At 51.8% G+C, this 17,047-nt stretch overlaps 1 protein-coding gene across 24 annotated transcripts in view; it reads right to left on the bottom strand.

Annotated features, from left to right (window-relative positions):
• Positions 1–16,372, bottom strand: part of PAQR5 (progestin and adipoQ receptor family member 5) — an 80,430-nt gene extending 64,058 nt beyond the window's left edge. For all 24 annotated transcript variants that reach the window (XR_014817555.1, XR_014817541.1, XR_014817545.1 and 21 more), the window contains exon 1: positions 16,230–16,372. The gene's annotated coding sequence lies outside the window, so the exon portion shown is untranslated. The remainder of the gene's footprint in view (positions 1–16,229) is intronic.
• Between the last annotated feature and the right edge of the window lie 675 nt (positions 16,373–17,047).

Below are 17,047 nucleotides of genomic sequence, written 5' to 3'. Positions count from 1 at the left end.
TTAACAAGGGCCTGAGTGTCAGGACTTGGTGCGCCGTAGCTGTGTAGTAAATAAAGTCACCTGACCGTACGGACACTGTCAGGACAGGACGTTTCTTTTCTGGGCTGTCGCAGGCTACAAGGTAAATCACAAAACAGAGCCCTGTTCCTCCTTGCTAGGACAGTATTTTTCCTGCTAACCCAGTGACTGAAGCAACACATTTCAAAATATTTGAATGCAGCAGTGGATTAAGAGCCCCAGTGGCTGAAATGTGACACAGGGCCATTATTCTAGTATTATTAAGTGCAGGCTTTTTTTAAGGGCTGAGGAAAAATGAATTATTCAAAACCCCAATGAGAATGGGAATAATAGGTGCCTTCAAATCAGCCCCCAGGACCGCATAGCCAGTGCTCCTGAAGGTGGAAACAGTTAACCCTGCCCTGCCTGAGCCTCTGCTGCCACACAGCAGCCGAGGCTCCCGCTGGCCTTGCGCCGCTGCCCAGGACCCAGAGCAGCAGTGTGGGATCAGCAAGCAGGTGATGGGGGTGCAGATTCTGGCTGCGGCCGTCCCTGGCCACCCCTTTCTGCCCACACAAAGCCTCAATGGCTGCTGGTTATTGTAGACAGTGATTTACTCCACCCAGGGATGGAAAGCTGGGCTCTTGATGAACAGTGAGGGAGGAAAAAATCCTGTCCATGGTTAAAATGCCTCTCCTAGTCACATGTCTCCACAGTGGCCCACAGAGCAACCTGAAGCAGGAAGTGCCGTCAAGGTGGAACCATGCCTGGAGCTAGGTCCCTTTATTTCTTGGCCCTGGAATGTGACACGGGGCTGGCATCCATGTGAGGAGGTGAGAAGCGGTCGCCTCTGCAGTGTGAGTCAAGGGCCACCCTCCACATTTCACCGTTAGAGAGATTCGTTTCTTGGGTCATTAAGGAAGGGCCTGAGGGAGGATACTTTGGGGAGAGAAGAGGTGTCAGGGGGATGAGCTGAAGTATCAGAGGAATGTTTTTTTTCCCCTTACTTTCACACTGTGTTCTAGATCTTCCTTCCTGCACAGAGTGAATTCAATCCCACAGAAACTGGTGGCACTTCAGGGAGAGAAATGAGAGCAGGAGGGGCAGAGAACTCAGCTGTGTTAGGGCCTGTCGTAAACAGTTTGTGGGAAGGAGTCTGAAGACCTGGTCACATCTGACTGAGCCGCCCCGGGAGGCCCAGGTGACCTTGCACTGTGACCTCCTGTGCCTCAGTTTCCACATCCCAGCGTGAAATAGCGGAGGTGCAAGGACTGCCCAGCACCAGGAGATGCTCAGGCAACAGCGAAAGGCATAGCTGGGCTCTGCCAGGTGTGCAAAAGCCTTTGGCTCTCCAGAAGCAGGGATCATTTAAACATCCTCCCCCTACCCTGGGACTCTGCCCAGCCTTGGTCCTCCGCATTCCCACAGGGCACGGGAACTGAAGCCAGGAGCCCAAACAAAGCCAGCTTCCATGGAACAAGGCTCCCTTTATCAGAGTAGGTGTTTTCTCTTTGAAAGTCAAATCCAAGGCCTTCAGACAAAGAGAGGTGTTCACAGCACACCCAGACAGGCGTGGTGGCGGCCAGGCAGAGGCTGGGTCCCTTCCCCTCCCCGCTCCCTGGCCCGCTGCCCACAAGAGCTTGACCACTAGACTTCACTTCCTCAGACTCCTATCCTGTTCTTTTCAGTACCTGAGGGAAATCTAGAGGATGGTGAGCGAAGACTTGATCATTAGAAGGATCCTAAAAGGCACCTAAAGGGCAAAACGGATGCTTCCAAAAGAGAAGCCAGGTACAAACTGGGGCCCAGAGATGTGGGGAAGCCTGCTCGGGGTCACTCAGTGAGCTGATCCCAGGGTAAGTCCAGAAGTCCCCAGCCTTGCTAAGCTACAACCTAGAAGCAACATTCCAGCACCTGGGCATCTGCTAGACTCAGAGGAACTGTCTCTGGGAGGACGGTGAGGTTTAAATCAAACCAGACCTGGAAGGAGGAGGGGGCAGGGTGGAAGGGGAACAGCCAGTTTCCCTTCCTCCTGAATCTGCCCCACTTGTGCTTAAGCCAAATGTTTCATCTTCCTTTACACAATTCCTTTTTAAAAATCACTTAGAATTTATATATATATATATATATATATATATATATTTATATATAGGTTCTAGAGATGATGTATACCAAAAACATCCAAGAGATAAACCTCTGAGGTCCCATTTCAGAAACAGAGCCCCTTGTTGGCACTCTTCTTGCTCCCCAGCCCCACCCATCACAAGAAAGACCCCAGAGAGAAGAATTACTGGACCCTGATCTGGGGAAACACTTGCTTCCTGCCCTGAGGGCCACTGAAGGATGCTTGAGGGTATAGTCATGCTCCAACTGGAAGCATTTTCAAAGCCCCACTGTCCCCCACAGAAGTGCAAGGTCACAGTCCATCCAGCCTGCAGCCCCCCAGGGCTCTCCTCCTGGCAGAGAGGCTGCAACACTTCTGACACAGCCAAGGGAGCTTCCAGTCCCACCTCTTCTTAGCAGCTCACCTGTTGCCCCAGGGCAGAATTCATGGTCCTCCTACACCCCCCCTGTGGGGGGGCTGATGCTCAACCTCCCCCAGGGACACCTGGCCTCAGGGGCTCCTGCCCCTTCCTTCCCCATTGCCACCTTTTCCAGACCCACTGTCTTCTCCAGCTCTTCCTCCTTGAATAAGTCATCTCTGCCAACCACAGCCCAGCTGGCTTCCGTTCATTCTCTGCACTGGCATCTGGGGTGACAGAGCATATTGGAGCATGGGGACATGGTGTTTTTGCTGGGGAAGCAAAACCAATGCAACAAACTTGTAAGACTCGTAAGGTCCAGCCCAGTTCAGAGTGCAGAGCAGCTTGGTAAACACTAGCTGGATGTGAGGTTTATTTCCCCACAAATTCCTCTCACAAAAGGTAAATAACTCTCCAGGGAACAATAAAAGAAAAAGTGCAGCGTTGCATGAGTGATCGCCAAGTGTGTGCACGTGTTTGTGAACTTCCAATGGAGGTACTGACTTGGAGCACAGAGGACTGGGAGGTAGGCCAGCATCACCAGAACAGGCAAATCCTCCCCTGGCACACACACAAAATTCTGTGGGATTTGAGGCAGTGTGGACCATGGCCCCCAGCTCCAATATAGTGACGCCACTGTCAACTGTTTCACCATTACTGCTCTATTGTCCATCTGTGGAAGATTTTTGGGTCTTCAAGAATTCTTCTCTAAATCAAATGCTACTGGAAGTGCAACACTATTCACAATTATCAAGACATGGACACAACCTAAATGTCCATCAACAGATGAATGGATTAAGAAGATGTAGTATATATACACAATGGAATACTACTCAGCCATAAAAAAGAACAAAATAATGCCATTTGCAGCAACATGGCTGCAACTAGAGACTCATACTAAGTGAAGTAAGTCAAAAAGAGAAAGACAAATACCATATGATATCACTTATACCTGGAATCTAATATATGGCACAAATGAACTTTTCCACAGCATCAAACTGACTTGCTAAGACAGTCTCACTAAGACAGTAACTTCTGCCCTCATGGACTTTGAGAACAGACTTGTGGTTGCCTAGGGGAAGGGGAGGGACTGGGAGGGACTGGGAATCTAGGGTTAATAGAGGCAAACTATTGCCTTTGGAATGGATTAGCAATGAGATCCTGCTGTATAGCACTGGGAACTATATCTAGTCACCTATGATGGAGCATGATGGAAGATAGCACGAGAAAAAGAATGTATACATGTATGTGTGACTGGGTAACCCTGCTGTACAGTAGAAAATTGGCAGAACACTGTAAACTAACTATAATGGAAAAAATAAAAATCATTTAAAGCAAAAAAAAAAAAAAAAAAAAAAGCCACTGGACGAATCAGCTGACAGTAATGGCCATTTGACCCTGGGGGAGGGTGAAGGGGGCTTTTACAGGGAGGCAGAAAGCACCAAGGTGACGGGGCACCCTGGAGACAGGAGGGGAACACCTGCTGGTGGACCAGGCAGAAGGGCGGGAGGAGAGTGCTGGGGCCGGGGCTGGGGGTAGCAAGCCATGGCAGTAAAGGCAGATAGTTGAGTTCATCCAGGGACAGGGTTTTGCTAATGTGACCTCAAAAAGCCAGAGCTGGGTTAGATCCTGTCACTTCCAGGTCCTTCAACATTCATAGCCCCACCCCGAACTCACAAAGAGAGGTCAAGTCAGATTGTCCCCAGGAATTTAAAACCTGTCTTTAAGAAGCATCCACAGGACCCACCTTGCATCTTTGACCCCACAGTCCCCCTCCTTCCCCATTCACTGGCCAGATTCCCCTCCTCTCTGTATATTTTTCTCCAGCCTCCAGTTCTGATCACCCCTTCCTCATCTTCCCCCCAAAGCAGTCCCCGGTGCCCTGCCTCCCAGTCTGTGCTCCTGCCCTTCCCACCACGAGGCCGTGCCTCATCTCCAGCCACCTCCTCCAGGAAGTCTGCCCTGAGAGCCTGCTTATTTAACCACTCACACAGTGACAGTTCTGCAGACGCACTAGGACCTGTGCTTTACTCACTCTCATACTCTGTCCCTGTCCAAGGGTCCCCGTTGTCTCAATTGTACCCAGAGGAGGTGGTGTACGGAGGTGACTGAGTGGCACACAGACAGGCTAATGATGTTGAAAGAAGAAGGCATTACTTACCTTTCCCAAGAGAAGGGGGCACAGCACAGCACACGGGACCACCAGGGAAGCACTAGGCTTTGGTCAAGAGGCAGAAGCAGGAGTGAGGGGAAGGTCTAAGGCACAGTCTTTATTGGGGTTTCCATGGGAAAGGCGAGGCAAGGCAGCTTAGGATTGGCTGGTTTGAATAGTTCCAGTGGACTCTGGGGCAAGGGGGCTGTCTCTGGTTGACTGGTTCCAACACGGGGTTGGTTTAGGGCAGGGGAAACACTGGTTTGGCATGTGAGAGAATGAGATAAGCAGGGGTTCAGAGAAGGGCGTCTGATCGTGGGGGCGGGGGTGGGGAATGTAAATACGCTGGCATTTAGCCTGGCTCTGTGATCAATGCGTGCCAAACAGGCAAATACCCTAAGAACTCACAGAACACCCATGCACCCGCTTCCCCTCATCTAGCTCAGCCTCCAGCGTCAATCTGACTCGCTAAGACAGTCTCGCTAAGATGGTAACTTACGCCCTCAAACTTTCCGATGCCTCGTTAATACAATCCCCGATGAACTCAACCATCTGCCTTTGCTCCTGAAACTTGCTGCCACCAGCCCCCTGGCACCGGGGTACCCTCCTCGCACTGCTCTTCTGTCTGTTACATAGCAGAGGTATCTCCTGTCCTGGTCCCAATCTGGAACCCAGCCTGAGGCTTCCTCAGGGACCACCGTGCGCCAGGGACCCCAACTCTAGTGGATCTCTCCCATAAGCAATCATAATCAGCAACAGCAAAAAGCTTCCTTGATAAAGGGGTGGGAGCGGGGGTGGGGGAAACACTTGTAATTTACATTCTGGAGAAAAGACCAGTTTCCCCCATATGCAAAGATCACCTCTAATTCAATAAGGAAAAGAGCAAAAACCTCATAGAAAATGGACAAAACAGTTCATGGACATGGAAATAGGAATGGCTCTTATGTCTACGAAAATATGCTCAATTTTATTCATAGCAAGAAAAATGCAAATGAAAACTACCTCAAGAAACTATTTTTGTCTTCCAGACTGGCAAATATCAGTAAGTTGGTAGCACTCTATGTTGGAGGGGGTGGGAAAATGAACATCCCTGCCCTCGCCTGGGGGCAGTGTACATTCTTACAAATTCTATGGAAAGCAATCGCTGATACCTTTCAAAATACAAATGCACAAACCTCTGACTCATCAATCCCACTTCTGAGATTCTGTCCCATGTGCATCACTAACACTGCAAAATGACTGAAGCATAAGGCGATTCAGCCTAACACTGTGATGTCTCCAAACGGCAGATTCGTTAAATAAATCCTGGGCCAACCATACCATGGAACATTATATAGCTGTAAAGGAGAACAAAGAGGCTCTCCGCGTACTGATTTGGAAGCTTCTCAAGGGAGCAGAGTGGAAAAAGACCAAATTGGTAGAAGAGTACATATAACATGCTACCATTTGGGGAGGAAAGACTATGCATTTACTGATCTGTGCATGAAATATCTCTGCAAGAACATGTGAGAAACCGGTAAAGCTGCCTCTGAAGCAGGGACGGGGGAGGCCAAGGGAGATGAGGATGGAGACTTTCCACAGTGAAATCTTTACAATTTAAAACTTCTGAACATGGTATATTTATTTTCTAAGAAAAAAAAAAGAAGAAGAAGAAGAAGGGAGTGAGGGTGGGTGCAAAACAAGTAAAATTAAATAAACAAACCAAACCCTCCCTAAAGTACTTCCTTTCTGGTTTCCACACTCTCTCCCCCTCACCTCTGATGACATGTGTTCAGAAAAGCTGCCTGCCCACAGTCCCTCTCCCTTCCTGGCCCTTCCTCAGCTACCCCAGGCTCACCTCCACCATGGCAGCCACCAGGCAGTAAATCCAGGGGCCACTTCCCAGTCCTCATCTTACTTGCTGTGGTTCCAGAGGCTTCACCGTGGGCCAGGCCCCCTCCTTCAGCATCCTTGGGCTCCCACATCACCATACTTCACCGGACTCACTGCTCCCTCCCTGGGACACCTCCCCAGGCTCAGTCTCTGACCATCCCTGGAGCTCACTTCTAGATCCTCCTCTTGGCTCTTCTCTGCTGGGTCCACACACTCCCTTTGGGCTATCTGGTCTACCTAAGGCTAAACTCATCATCTACACATAAATCAGGTCTCAACATGTGTTTCCAGCCAGACCTCTGTTCTGTGCTCAGGGCCCCACTGGGATGACTCCCAGGTATCATCTGCCAACAGGCCCAAACATAACTCGCCAGCTTGTAGCCAGGTTCACCCTGCACACCTCCAGCTTTCTTGCCTGTGTTCCCTCCTGAGTGTCCCTAGAATCCATCCACTCGTCCCTGCCTCCACCACTGCCCACCTACCAGGAAGCCTTCTTCATCAGCTCCACCAGCCTCCCCACTGGTCTCCCTCATGCTCCTTCCCACCTTAGGGCCTTTGCACAGTCACCTGTGCCCTGAATACCCTCCTCCATTCCCCACCCCTGCCTTTTCTGGATTCTTATCTATCTTCTACAACTCAGATTAACAGCATTTCCTCAAGAAGCCCTTCCTGGCCTATGGGTCAATGGCTCTCAACGGTGGGTAATTTTGCCTTCCTGGGGACATTTGGCAGCGTCTAGAGACATTTTTGGTTATCACAACCTGGGGTGGGGGTGTGTGGGGCTCCTTACTGGTTATCTGGTGGGAATAGGCCAGGGATGCTACAAAACACCCCACAGTGCACAGGACAGCCCCACAACAAAGGACTATGTGATCCAAGATGTCAAGAGTGTTCATGTGAGAAACCCTGCCTAGATGAAATCATGATACTCTTTCATAACATGCTCCATTTCTCCCATACAGCCTTACGTGATCATGTCAGTATTTAACATGCAAAGGTATTGGCCAGATTCCATTTTCTAACTTTATGGGATGAGTACATGAATTACTGTCTCAGGTTTATCTCCAATATCTCCAGCCCCCAAGCCCAGCCTCGAGATCATAGCCTTGAGCTCAGCAGTGACAATGTGTGGACTCATGTGAAATACTCAGGGCAGGGATTAAACAGCACTGAACAGAGGCCTCTCCATGTCCTGGCTTCCAACTCTGCTGGGTCCTCCATGCCATCCGATGCCAGTCCTTTCCCTGCCCTGGACCGGCTTCTCTCCCTCTTCCTCAGCGCCTAGCTCTGCGCAGCTCTGCACACCCCTCAAATCCTGTCTCCACCCAGGTGGTTCCACGGGCCCCTTCAAGCCAATGGCTATGCCCTCATCATTTGCCAAACTGGCTGCTCCTCTGGTAAGCTCACTCAGCAGCCTCACCACCACTACCTACCCAATGCCAAAGCAGAAACCTGGTCGGCCCACCCACCCTTCAGACCTGCTCCCTCCACCTACCCCAACCACGAGGCTCCAGTGTTAGCCAGGTTTCTTCCTCTTGGCTCTTGCCTTAAGCCTCTTCCACTCCCAGTCCAGCTGTGGCATCACTCCCAGCTCCCTCCTTCTAAGATGACAGGAGGCCTCTATCATGCCCTGATTAAAAACCCCTTCAGGGCTTCTCACTGCCCATAGCGTGGAGCCCAAGTCCCTTGCCTGGTCCCAGGCCCTTCACACTCCACCCCTCCCTGGCCCAACTCCAGCCCCAAGAACAAACACCACTGTGCCACAGACGAGGCTCTCCCCTTCCCTCTTCTCCCTCTCCTCCTTTCCTCCCCCTCCTTCTTCCCATTCCCTTCCCTTCCTCTACTTCAGATGCCTGGCAAGCTCATAGTTCATCCTTTAGATCTAGTTTCAGCACTTCTTCGCTGACAGTATGGTGGGTCCAAAAATGAAACAGAATTTCCATATTGTTCAGCAATTCCACTTTGGGGAATATACCCCAAAGAACTGAAAGCAGGGACCCAAAAAGATATTTGTACACCCATGTTCATAGCAGCACTACTGACAACAGCCAAAAGGTGGAAGCAGCCATGTCCATCGACAGATGAATGGATAAACAAAATGTGGTGTATCCATATCCTGGAATATTACTCAGCCTTCAAAAGGAAGGGCATTCTGATGCACACTGCAACACTGATCAACCTTAAAACTGGATGTTAAGTGAAAGAAGCCTGATACAAAAACCTCACATGTTGTCAGACTCTACTTACATGAGGTACCCAGAATAGTCACATTCATAGAGACAGAAAGAAGCACGTGGGTGGCAGGGGCTGCAGGGAGAAGGGAAGGAGGAGCTAGTGTTTAAAGGGCATGGAGGTTTGGTTTTGTGAAGTGAAGGGTTCTGGAGCCGGATGCTGATGATGCCTCTGCAATGATGTGATTGTCCTTAATGACCCCAAACTGTATATTTTAAAATGATTAAAATGGTAAGCTTTATGTGACGTTTATTTTACTACAATAAAAAAAAGGCCAAAACCCAAAATCAGCTCTTCTGGTTGAAATCTTTTGTTATGCTATCACTACCTCCCCAAATCCACACATGTCCCCAGCCACCATTCCCAACACCCCACCATACACCCTGGGTGGAGCTGACCAGACCTCCTTGCTCACAGGCATCCCCAGCACACTGCAATTTCCAGCTGACCTCTGTCCTCCCAGACTAAAGGCTTCTGCAGGCAGGGGGCTGTGTCTGACTCCCTGCTCCTTCATCAGCATCTAGCCCCCCATCTAGATCAGTCTCTCGTCCTTCAATAAGAACTGTAAGAATGAACAACCCAAACCAATCATGTAGGGTTAATGCTGCCCCAGATTTCACAGCCTGTTGTCCTCGGAACCATGATTTACCACCAAGAGTCATTGACAAACTCCTCCCATTCCTAGAGAAGATGAATCTTAAGCAACAAGGTCAGAAGGGGCTTCCATGGACAGTTAATAAACAGCTAAATCGGGAGGAATAAACAAAATAAAACCAGGGCTGGGCTGGGGTAGGAGTGTGTGGCCCTGAAGTCCAACACCGCCAGGCTCCCTGCCCCCTCCTCCGCGCCGCGGGTGGCCTGATTCACTTCCTGTGTCCCCTCCCAGGCCAGCATGAGAGGGGACCCTGGAGAAGCCAAGTCCTTAAAGCATGTAGAGGTGATGAGTCACTGGCTGAAAGGCTGCTGATCTCAGTGCACGGGCGACCAAACCCCTGCTTCCCCCTCCCCTCCCTCCTTATGTAACCCGAGGTCTAGAAGGCAAAGAAAACTTGGCCTTGGCTTTTCAGCACGAGGCCCTGTGGGCTCAGAGCCTCTCCTATTCTCATAGCCCACAACCCACCCTAAAAGCCCTTGGAGAGCCCAGCCCGATGCTCCTCGTTCACACACAGGGCACATTTCCCCAGCAGGGGCTGGAAAGAGAAGAGTGTCTTCCTGGTCTTGAGGGTAATCCCTGGAAAGGTCTTCAGAGATCATCTCACCCAGTGATTCTCCAACCAGACATGATTTTGGCACCAGGGGCACTTGGCAAGGTCTGGAGACAGCTTTGTTTGTCAAGAAAGAAGTGAGGGGTGGTACCACTGGCACCTGGTGAGTGGAACACAGAGATGCTGCTCAGCATCCTCCTGTGCACAGGACACCCCACAGCAAAGAAGTATCTGGTCCAAAACGTCGACAGTCCCTGAGCTAAGCCACGTTGTCTCTTTTACAGATGAGGAAACCGGGGCCCAGGAAGGGACAAGGCCAAGGTCATACTAAGTTAGATCGTGTTGGAATTCAAATCCAGCCACACAAGGAGTTCCCGCAGTGGCTCAGCGGAAAGGAATCCAATTAGTAACCACGAGGTTGTGGGTCTGATCCTTGGCCTCACTCAGTGGGTTAAGGATCCGCATTACCGTGAGCTGTGGTGTAGGTCGCAGATGTGCTCAGATCCTGTGTTGCTGTGGTGTGGTGTAGGCCAGCAGCTGCAGCTTCCATTGGACCCCTAGCCTGGGAACCTCCATATGCCATGGGTACAGCCGTACAAAGCAAAAAAAAAAAAAAAGAAGAAAGAAAAAAAGAAAAAGAATCCAGCCACAGGAGCTTTCAGCCCCCAAGGTTCTGGTGATCGACTCAAAGACCAGTGGCAAACTGGTAGAGTAGCCAAATATGGGCCTCTGGGGTCTGGATACCCACAATGTCTCCAAATACATCCCACCAAGGTCATCCTGACCCCAGGGCTCCCAAATAGCCCAAGAGGAAGAATGTCCTAAGGGGCTTCAGTGTGTCCAGGCAAAAAGTCTGTTTGAGGCTTAGACAAAATCCACCAGTCAAGTTCCCCAGGGCTCTCTTGGCAGGGGAGTGGGGGTGGTTCCTGGCCTGGTGTCAAGGCCAGAAGAAAGGATAATCCTATAAAATAAACCCTGGCTTACCTTACAGGGCAGGGCATGGGTGGAAATCATACAGCACATGGGTGGAAACCAAAGATCACTGCTTTGGAGGAAGACTGTCCTTTTTCCCAGCTGCCAGACTGTATCTTGCACACCTGTGGGCTCCTCCGTGCCATCCCGCACAATTTCAAAATCACATCTAGAGTCACCCTTGTCCTTTTCCCCAGGAGCCAATGCCATGTCTCCTACCGTGTGTGGCAGACACTAGGGTGCAGGTCCAGGCATTACGGCTGACGATGCAACTCCATTATTTACAAAGGACTGACTCACATCATGTCACAACAGGCGTACTTTTCCATCCACTGTTGCTGAAAGCCACCAGACTTGTAGTGATGGTGGTGATAAAGAGAAGGCCAGGGACAGGAATGCATGAGCTACATCCCAGGTCAAGGCCTCACACTCTTCATAGGAAGGGAGCCTGTAGGAAGTAGCTGGGGAGCAAGAATGGGGTTGGCGGGGGAGGGGGAGGAACTATAGTGGCCTCAGACACAGGAAGTCATCATTATGGATCATTTCTTTGGCACAAGATTATCATTGTTCCTCCGCCAGCCCTGCTCCCTTCCTCCCCAATTTTCCCAACGTGCTGGCAAAATCCTATATACCCTTCAACGCCCGACTTCTGGAGTCCCTCCCCCAACATCAATTCCAACCCTTCATTTGGCAAACCGCAATGACAATGGAAAAAGATTTGGGGATCAGGGGCAGGGAAAACACCAAAGCTCCCTATAGGTCTAACATGTGGACCTACGTGGGAGCTGCTCCCTCTGTGTGGGGTGTGCCGACCACCCTGGCCTCCAGGCTCTCTGTCCTCTCTCTGTGGCCTACTTGGCTGAGTAGGGCCGTGTGTCAGGGAGGCTAAGGCTGCAGGATCTGGAGCCAGACTAAGCTGGTGCCCCTCTCCCTGCAAGCGTCATCTTGGGCAAAATACACCACCTTTCTGTGGCTGAGTTTCCTCATCTGTAAAATGGAGGTGATAAAGTTTCAACCCCGGGGCGGGGGGGTTGTTGTGAGGATTGCCTTCCACAAGTAAAGTGCTTACAACAGTGCCTGGCACCCAGCTAGCATTTATTAATGCTGATTCCTATTATTAAAAATCCAGCCTTCCCGTTGCCAAACAGTCAGGAAAGAAGGCAGGGTCTACATTTCCAGCCAGTGTGAGGAGAGAAACTTCCAGGGGCCCCACCTATTTATGCTCCTGCAATCGCCTCCTCGAGAGGTCTTCCTGCCCCTGGTGGCTTCCCCACCAACCAGCTTCACATGGTCTAGAGTTTTCCCTCAGAACACAAACAAAAGTCCTTTGTAGAAACAACAGTTACCAGAAGAACGACGGTCGGGGGGGGGGGCAGAGGGGAGACTGAAGTTGCTTGGTGTTTATGGATGTGTGGGTGTGTCTCCCAATCTTCCCATAGAAAATTCCAGCTTCCACCCCACACCTAGGTTTCTCTTGATCCTGCTTCTCCTGACAGTGTCTCAGAAATTCAAGCTCTTGGGAGCCTCTGAGAAAACCCACTTATCAAATTCCTTAGGAGTTCCCATTGTGGCTCAGCAGAAACAAATATGGTGAGCATCCATGAGGACAGAGGTTCAATCACTGGTCTCTCTCAGTGGGTTAAGGATCCGGTGTTGCCATGAACTGTGGTGTAGGTTGCAGACACCACTTGGATCTGGCTTTGCTGTGGCTGGGACTTAGGCCAGCAGCTACAGCTCTGATTCAATTCTGGCCTGGGAACTTCCATATGCCATGGGTGTGGCAGAAAAAAAATACTCCTTAAGTGAGGCCTTAGTGCCCCATGCCTTCAGCAGAATAATGTCCTCACTCTTCCTGGCCCACACATCTGGTTGCACCTTCTCCGACTGGCTTGTTATCCTTGCCCAGCTGATCTGCAGCTCCACCTCTTTCCCCAGGACTGCCAGGGACTTGGCTTGGGTCCACCTGAGTTCTCCCCTGCCCTGGGATATTTGAAAAAGCTGCCTGGAGTGGGCGCTGTTTTCCACCACTAGGCACATCCCATCTTTAGAGAGTGGGCGGGTGGCATTAGGAAGTTTCTTTTGGGGATGGGGTCTGATGGGGAGCACTCCGCAAGGGCTGGCTCAAATCACCCCATGTGGATGGTAATCTATTCAGTTCAGAGCTGCCCCCCTGAGTAACTGGAGGTGGCTGGCCTGAAGGTTCTTGCCAAGAACCCCCTAGCAATGCCAGTGCAGGGGACAGGGACCCAGCTTAGTATTAACTCAAGTTCACTCAAGAAAAGCTCCAGTTCTGCCTTCAAAGAGTCACTCCTCATTCCTGGGCCTCAATCGCCCCATCTGTTGCACCCACTGCACACCAGGCACTGCTCTGACCCTTGGGGATGGAGCAGTGAATAAAACAGAGCAGAGGCCCTGCCTTCATGGAGCTGACACTCTAACAGAGAGGACGACAGCCAGTAAACAAGATTTTTTTTTTTTTGTCTTTTTAGGGCCACACCAGAAGCATAGGGAGGTTCCCAGGCTAGGGGTCGAATTGGAGTTGTAGCCACCGGCCTGCTCCAGGGCCACAGCAGCATTAGATCTGAGCCACGTCTGCAAACTACAGCTCATGGCAACACTGGATCCTTAACCCACTGAGTGAGGCCAGGGATTGCACCTGCGTCCTCATGCATGCTAGTCATGGATGCTAGTTTCCACTGAGCCACGACGGGAGCTCCAGTAAACAAGATTTAAAAAGTTAAACATACAGGCCACAGATGGTAATAGGCACTAAGCAAAGTAAAGCAGGGAAAGGGTCTGGGATGTGATCTCTAAGGCTTATACCAGCTGAGATATTCTGGGACCAAAGCGCTCACTTCACCAGGCTCTTGTTAAGAGCCAGGAATTAGTAGTAGGAAGCTGGGGAGGGGGGAGCCCTACGTGTACTCAGGTGGGGGTGGGGGGACTGCCAGGGCCAGGAAGGCGGGAAGGTGTGCAGGGGCTTGAATCCCAGCCAAGCTCTCAGTGGCCTCCGAACTGGCCAACTCTGAGTGTCCTAGTCTGTTCTCAGGCCAAAGCAGACACCAAGTCTGCTAAGGAGTCCAAGGTTATAGGGTTCCTGGCAGAGGCTCAAAAAATCTTCAGGGCACTGCCATGTAAAGTCTTCTATGCCCTGCCTTCCCTGGCCTGGGACCTCAGACCTCTCCTGTCCCTCCCAGACCCTCCCCTATTCTGTGGACTGTCCCCTCTCCTTCCATGGGGAGGGGGAAGAGGGATTTTTTTTTTAAAACCAATTTTAGCAACTTCTCTTCCTGGAGAGATCATTTTTGATCAATAAGTACTTCCCATGAACCTACTGTGCATTCGTGATGAGGTCAGCTCTCAGCACACCCAGACATGTGACCTTTCCCTGAAGGAATGTATAGCCCACCTGGGGGGTCAGGTAGGATCACAGACAAATACATGAGGAAACGACAATCATCTCTTACAGTTTGCTTTGAAGCTTATAGAGACCTTTGGACCACACACTCCTGCATAAAACCTTGTGGATTCTATTGTCTCCATTTTACAGATGAGGAAACTGAAGCTCAGAAAAGCAAGTCCTCTTCCGTCAATCCATGGTTGCCCCACGGTTTGGTAAGGAGAGGGAGGAGGCAATGAAGATGAGAGTTTCCAAACAAGATTTCCTAGAGAGAGATGGGTAAGACTTTGGTGTAGATGGCCAAGGGTCCTGTGTAGACCAGGGCCCCGCTGGGCAGGTAACCCACCTCCCTCTGCTTCTCCCACCTTTCATTCCCTTCCCCACATACAGCTTGCCAGGCCTGGCAAGAAGTGGATTAGGGGTAAAGTGAAAGCCTGGCTGTCTAAGAAAGCACACGGGATTGTGGACACGCTCACTGGCTTAAAAACAAAACAAAACAAAACAAAAACAAGTTGCCCCAGTGGCTAAGGATTTCAAGGACTCTCAGTGGTGGCCCTGGACAACTTTCTGGTCCAACTTTTCCGGATGCCTTTTCTGTTCACAAAGGGCAAAGATTCGTCAGCTGGAAAAGACTCTCTATTTCAGGTTAATTCATTCCATTCTTGTGGGGCACCTTCAGCGTGCCAGGTACTATGGCTACAGCCTAGAACAAAACAGGTCACTGCCTCCTACAGTCTTAGTAGCTTAGCAGGAGCTGGCCCTCTCTTGAAGAAGCTTCCTGACCAGATTTTATTTTTTCTTGGAGGTGCATTCTACGGGCTGACCCCTTTCAGGGGAAGAACCTCAAACAAGGGGGGTAGAAGAAATGAACCCCTGCAGGGCCCCAGCAAAATGGGGAACCAACCACCTGACTGTGGTTTGTGGGCAGACCAGGTTCACCACTTTTCTCTAGCAAATTATTTAACTTCTTGGAGCCTCCTTTCTGTTCCTCTACCAAAGGGAAGAACTACTACCTCGCTGGTTAACGGGTGGGCCGGGGGATGGGGGGATCAAGGTTATGTCCATGTGAGTGCTGTTAGCTCTTCTCTGATCCAATGACCTCGCCCCATCTGTTCTCTCTGCTCCTGTGTGAGTAGGACCACCTTTCATTCCCTTCCCCACACACAGCTGAGCCTTCCTCACACCCTAGGGAGGAGGAAGCCCATTCTGTTCAAATAGTCAAGGGTTTTTGAGTTTGCGCTAAATCCCTGACTTTGCGGGTCACCCTCTCCCAGGTGTTCTTCTTGGGGAGTACTGGGGGAGCCCAGGATGTCCAGCCCGGCTGTGGCCCGCGGGATACAGACAGAAGCACAGAACCCACTTAACAGAGACCATGCGGCGCCCCCAAACCGCCCCACCGGGCAGAAGGCCGCACCCTCACCCGCACCCTGTTTGGCTCAGCCCAGTCTCCCATTGCACACCTTGGCCCGAGGAGGCGGGAAGCACAAACGTAAACACCCCTTAAGAAATCGTCAACTCTGCCATCCCTGTCTAGGGATTTTTTAAAAAGGGACTGGGAGACGAGGAGGGACGAAAACGTTCAGAAAAGTGAGGATGTGAAAAGTGAGACCGCAAACCACGGATTTCAGTGGAGACCCTGTGCACCAGCAGCGGCCGCCGCACCTTCTCATTGGCTCCTGGGCAGAGGACATGTGAGCAAGAGTGGCTGCATTTCACTGCCACGCGGTGCACTGCTGTCCCGGCGCAAACTTTCAGAGAGCCGCCTGGGGAGCTGCCGACAGGCTCGGGGGAGCTTGGGGGGCGGCCGTCAAGGCGGGGTGCGCGTGGACCGGGAGAAGGAAAGACGCGCGCTGCCGGGGAGTCCCGCCCTCCGTTACCTGAATTACGAGGGTCCCGGGTGTCCAGCCAAGAGGGCGCGGAAACGCGGCGCAAGCGGGGGAAGACCACCGACTCTCCTCCTGGCCGCGGCAGCCCCTAGACAGCGGGTGCTGCACCTGGGCCGGCGCGCGGCGCGCCTTTCTGCGGGCCCCGCCCATCCCTCCCGGAGGGGCGAGGCATGGGCGGGGCCTGGAGGGGGCGGGGCGGGGCCTAGAGGGGCCGGGCAGGAGCCGAGGCAGAGCGCCCCTCCCGTCGCAGGGCCAGGATCTAACAGCCTGCGATGCACGCCGGACTCCGTGACCTCCAAAGGGTGCCCCCCCCCCCCACTCGCCGGCCTGAAGTGCGAGCCAAGCCTGGCGCCCAGGTGGAGTCGGCAGTGCGCCTCGCCCCCCGCCTCCACTTTTCCGCACGTTCACTCCCACCCCCACTTTCAGGGGCAGAGGCCTGGGAACCCAGAGACCTCTTGGAGGACAGGGCCCCTGAACCTGCCCTTCAGAAGAATGCGTGGGGTGGAGCACAGGGAAAAAACAACTGGGCACCCGCAACACCCCCCCCCCTCAATCGTGTCCTCTCCCCAGGTGGGAGAAGCTCCTGAATGTTCTCAGGCCCCTGTCCTCGGTTCTACCCAGCTGTTTGGGGAGTGTCCCAAAGGCTAAGGTGCTTTGAGACCCTCACCCTTTCCCCAGACCTCCATTTCCCAGGTCTGGAAGGTGCTGGGCTTGGACCTCTGCCACTCAGTGAACGGGTAGAGTCAAAGAGACGTAGAGGGCAAAAGAAAAAAAAAATTCCCCAACCCCCACACCTGTAATTCCAGGTG

The sequence above is a fragment of the Sus scrofa genome, chromosome 1 (genome assembly GCF_054392235.1).
Source record: "Sus scrofa isolate SSC_HxYL_T2T_F1_AM1 chromosome 1, Sscrofa_HxYL_maternal_Yorkshire_Landrace_v2.0, whole genome shotgun sequence".
In the NCBI taxonomy this organism is placed as follows: Eukaryota; Metazoa; Chordata; class Mammalia; order Artiodactyla; family Suidae; genus Sus; species Sus scrofa.
This window is presented reverse-complemented; position numbering and strand designations above follow the sequence as displayed.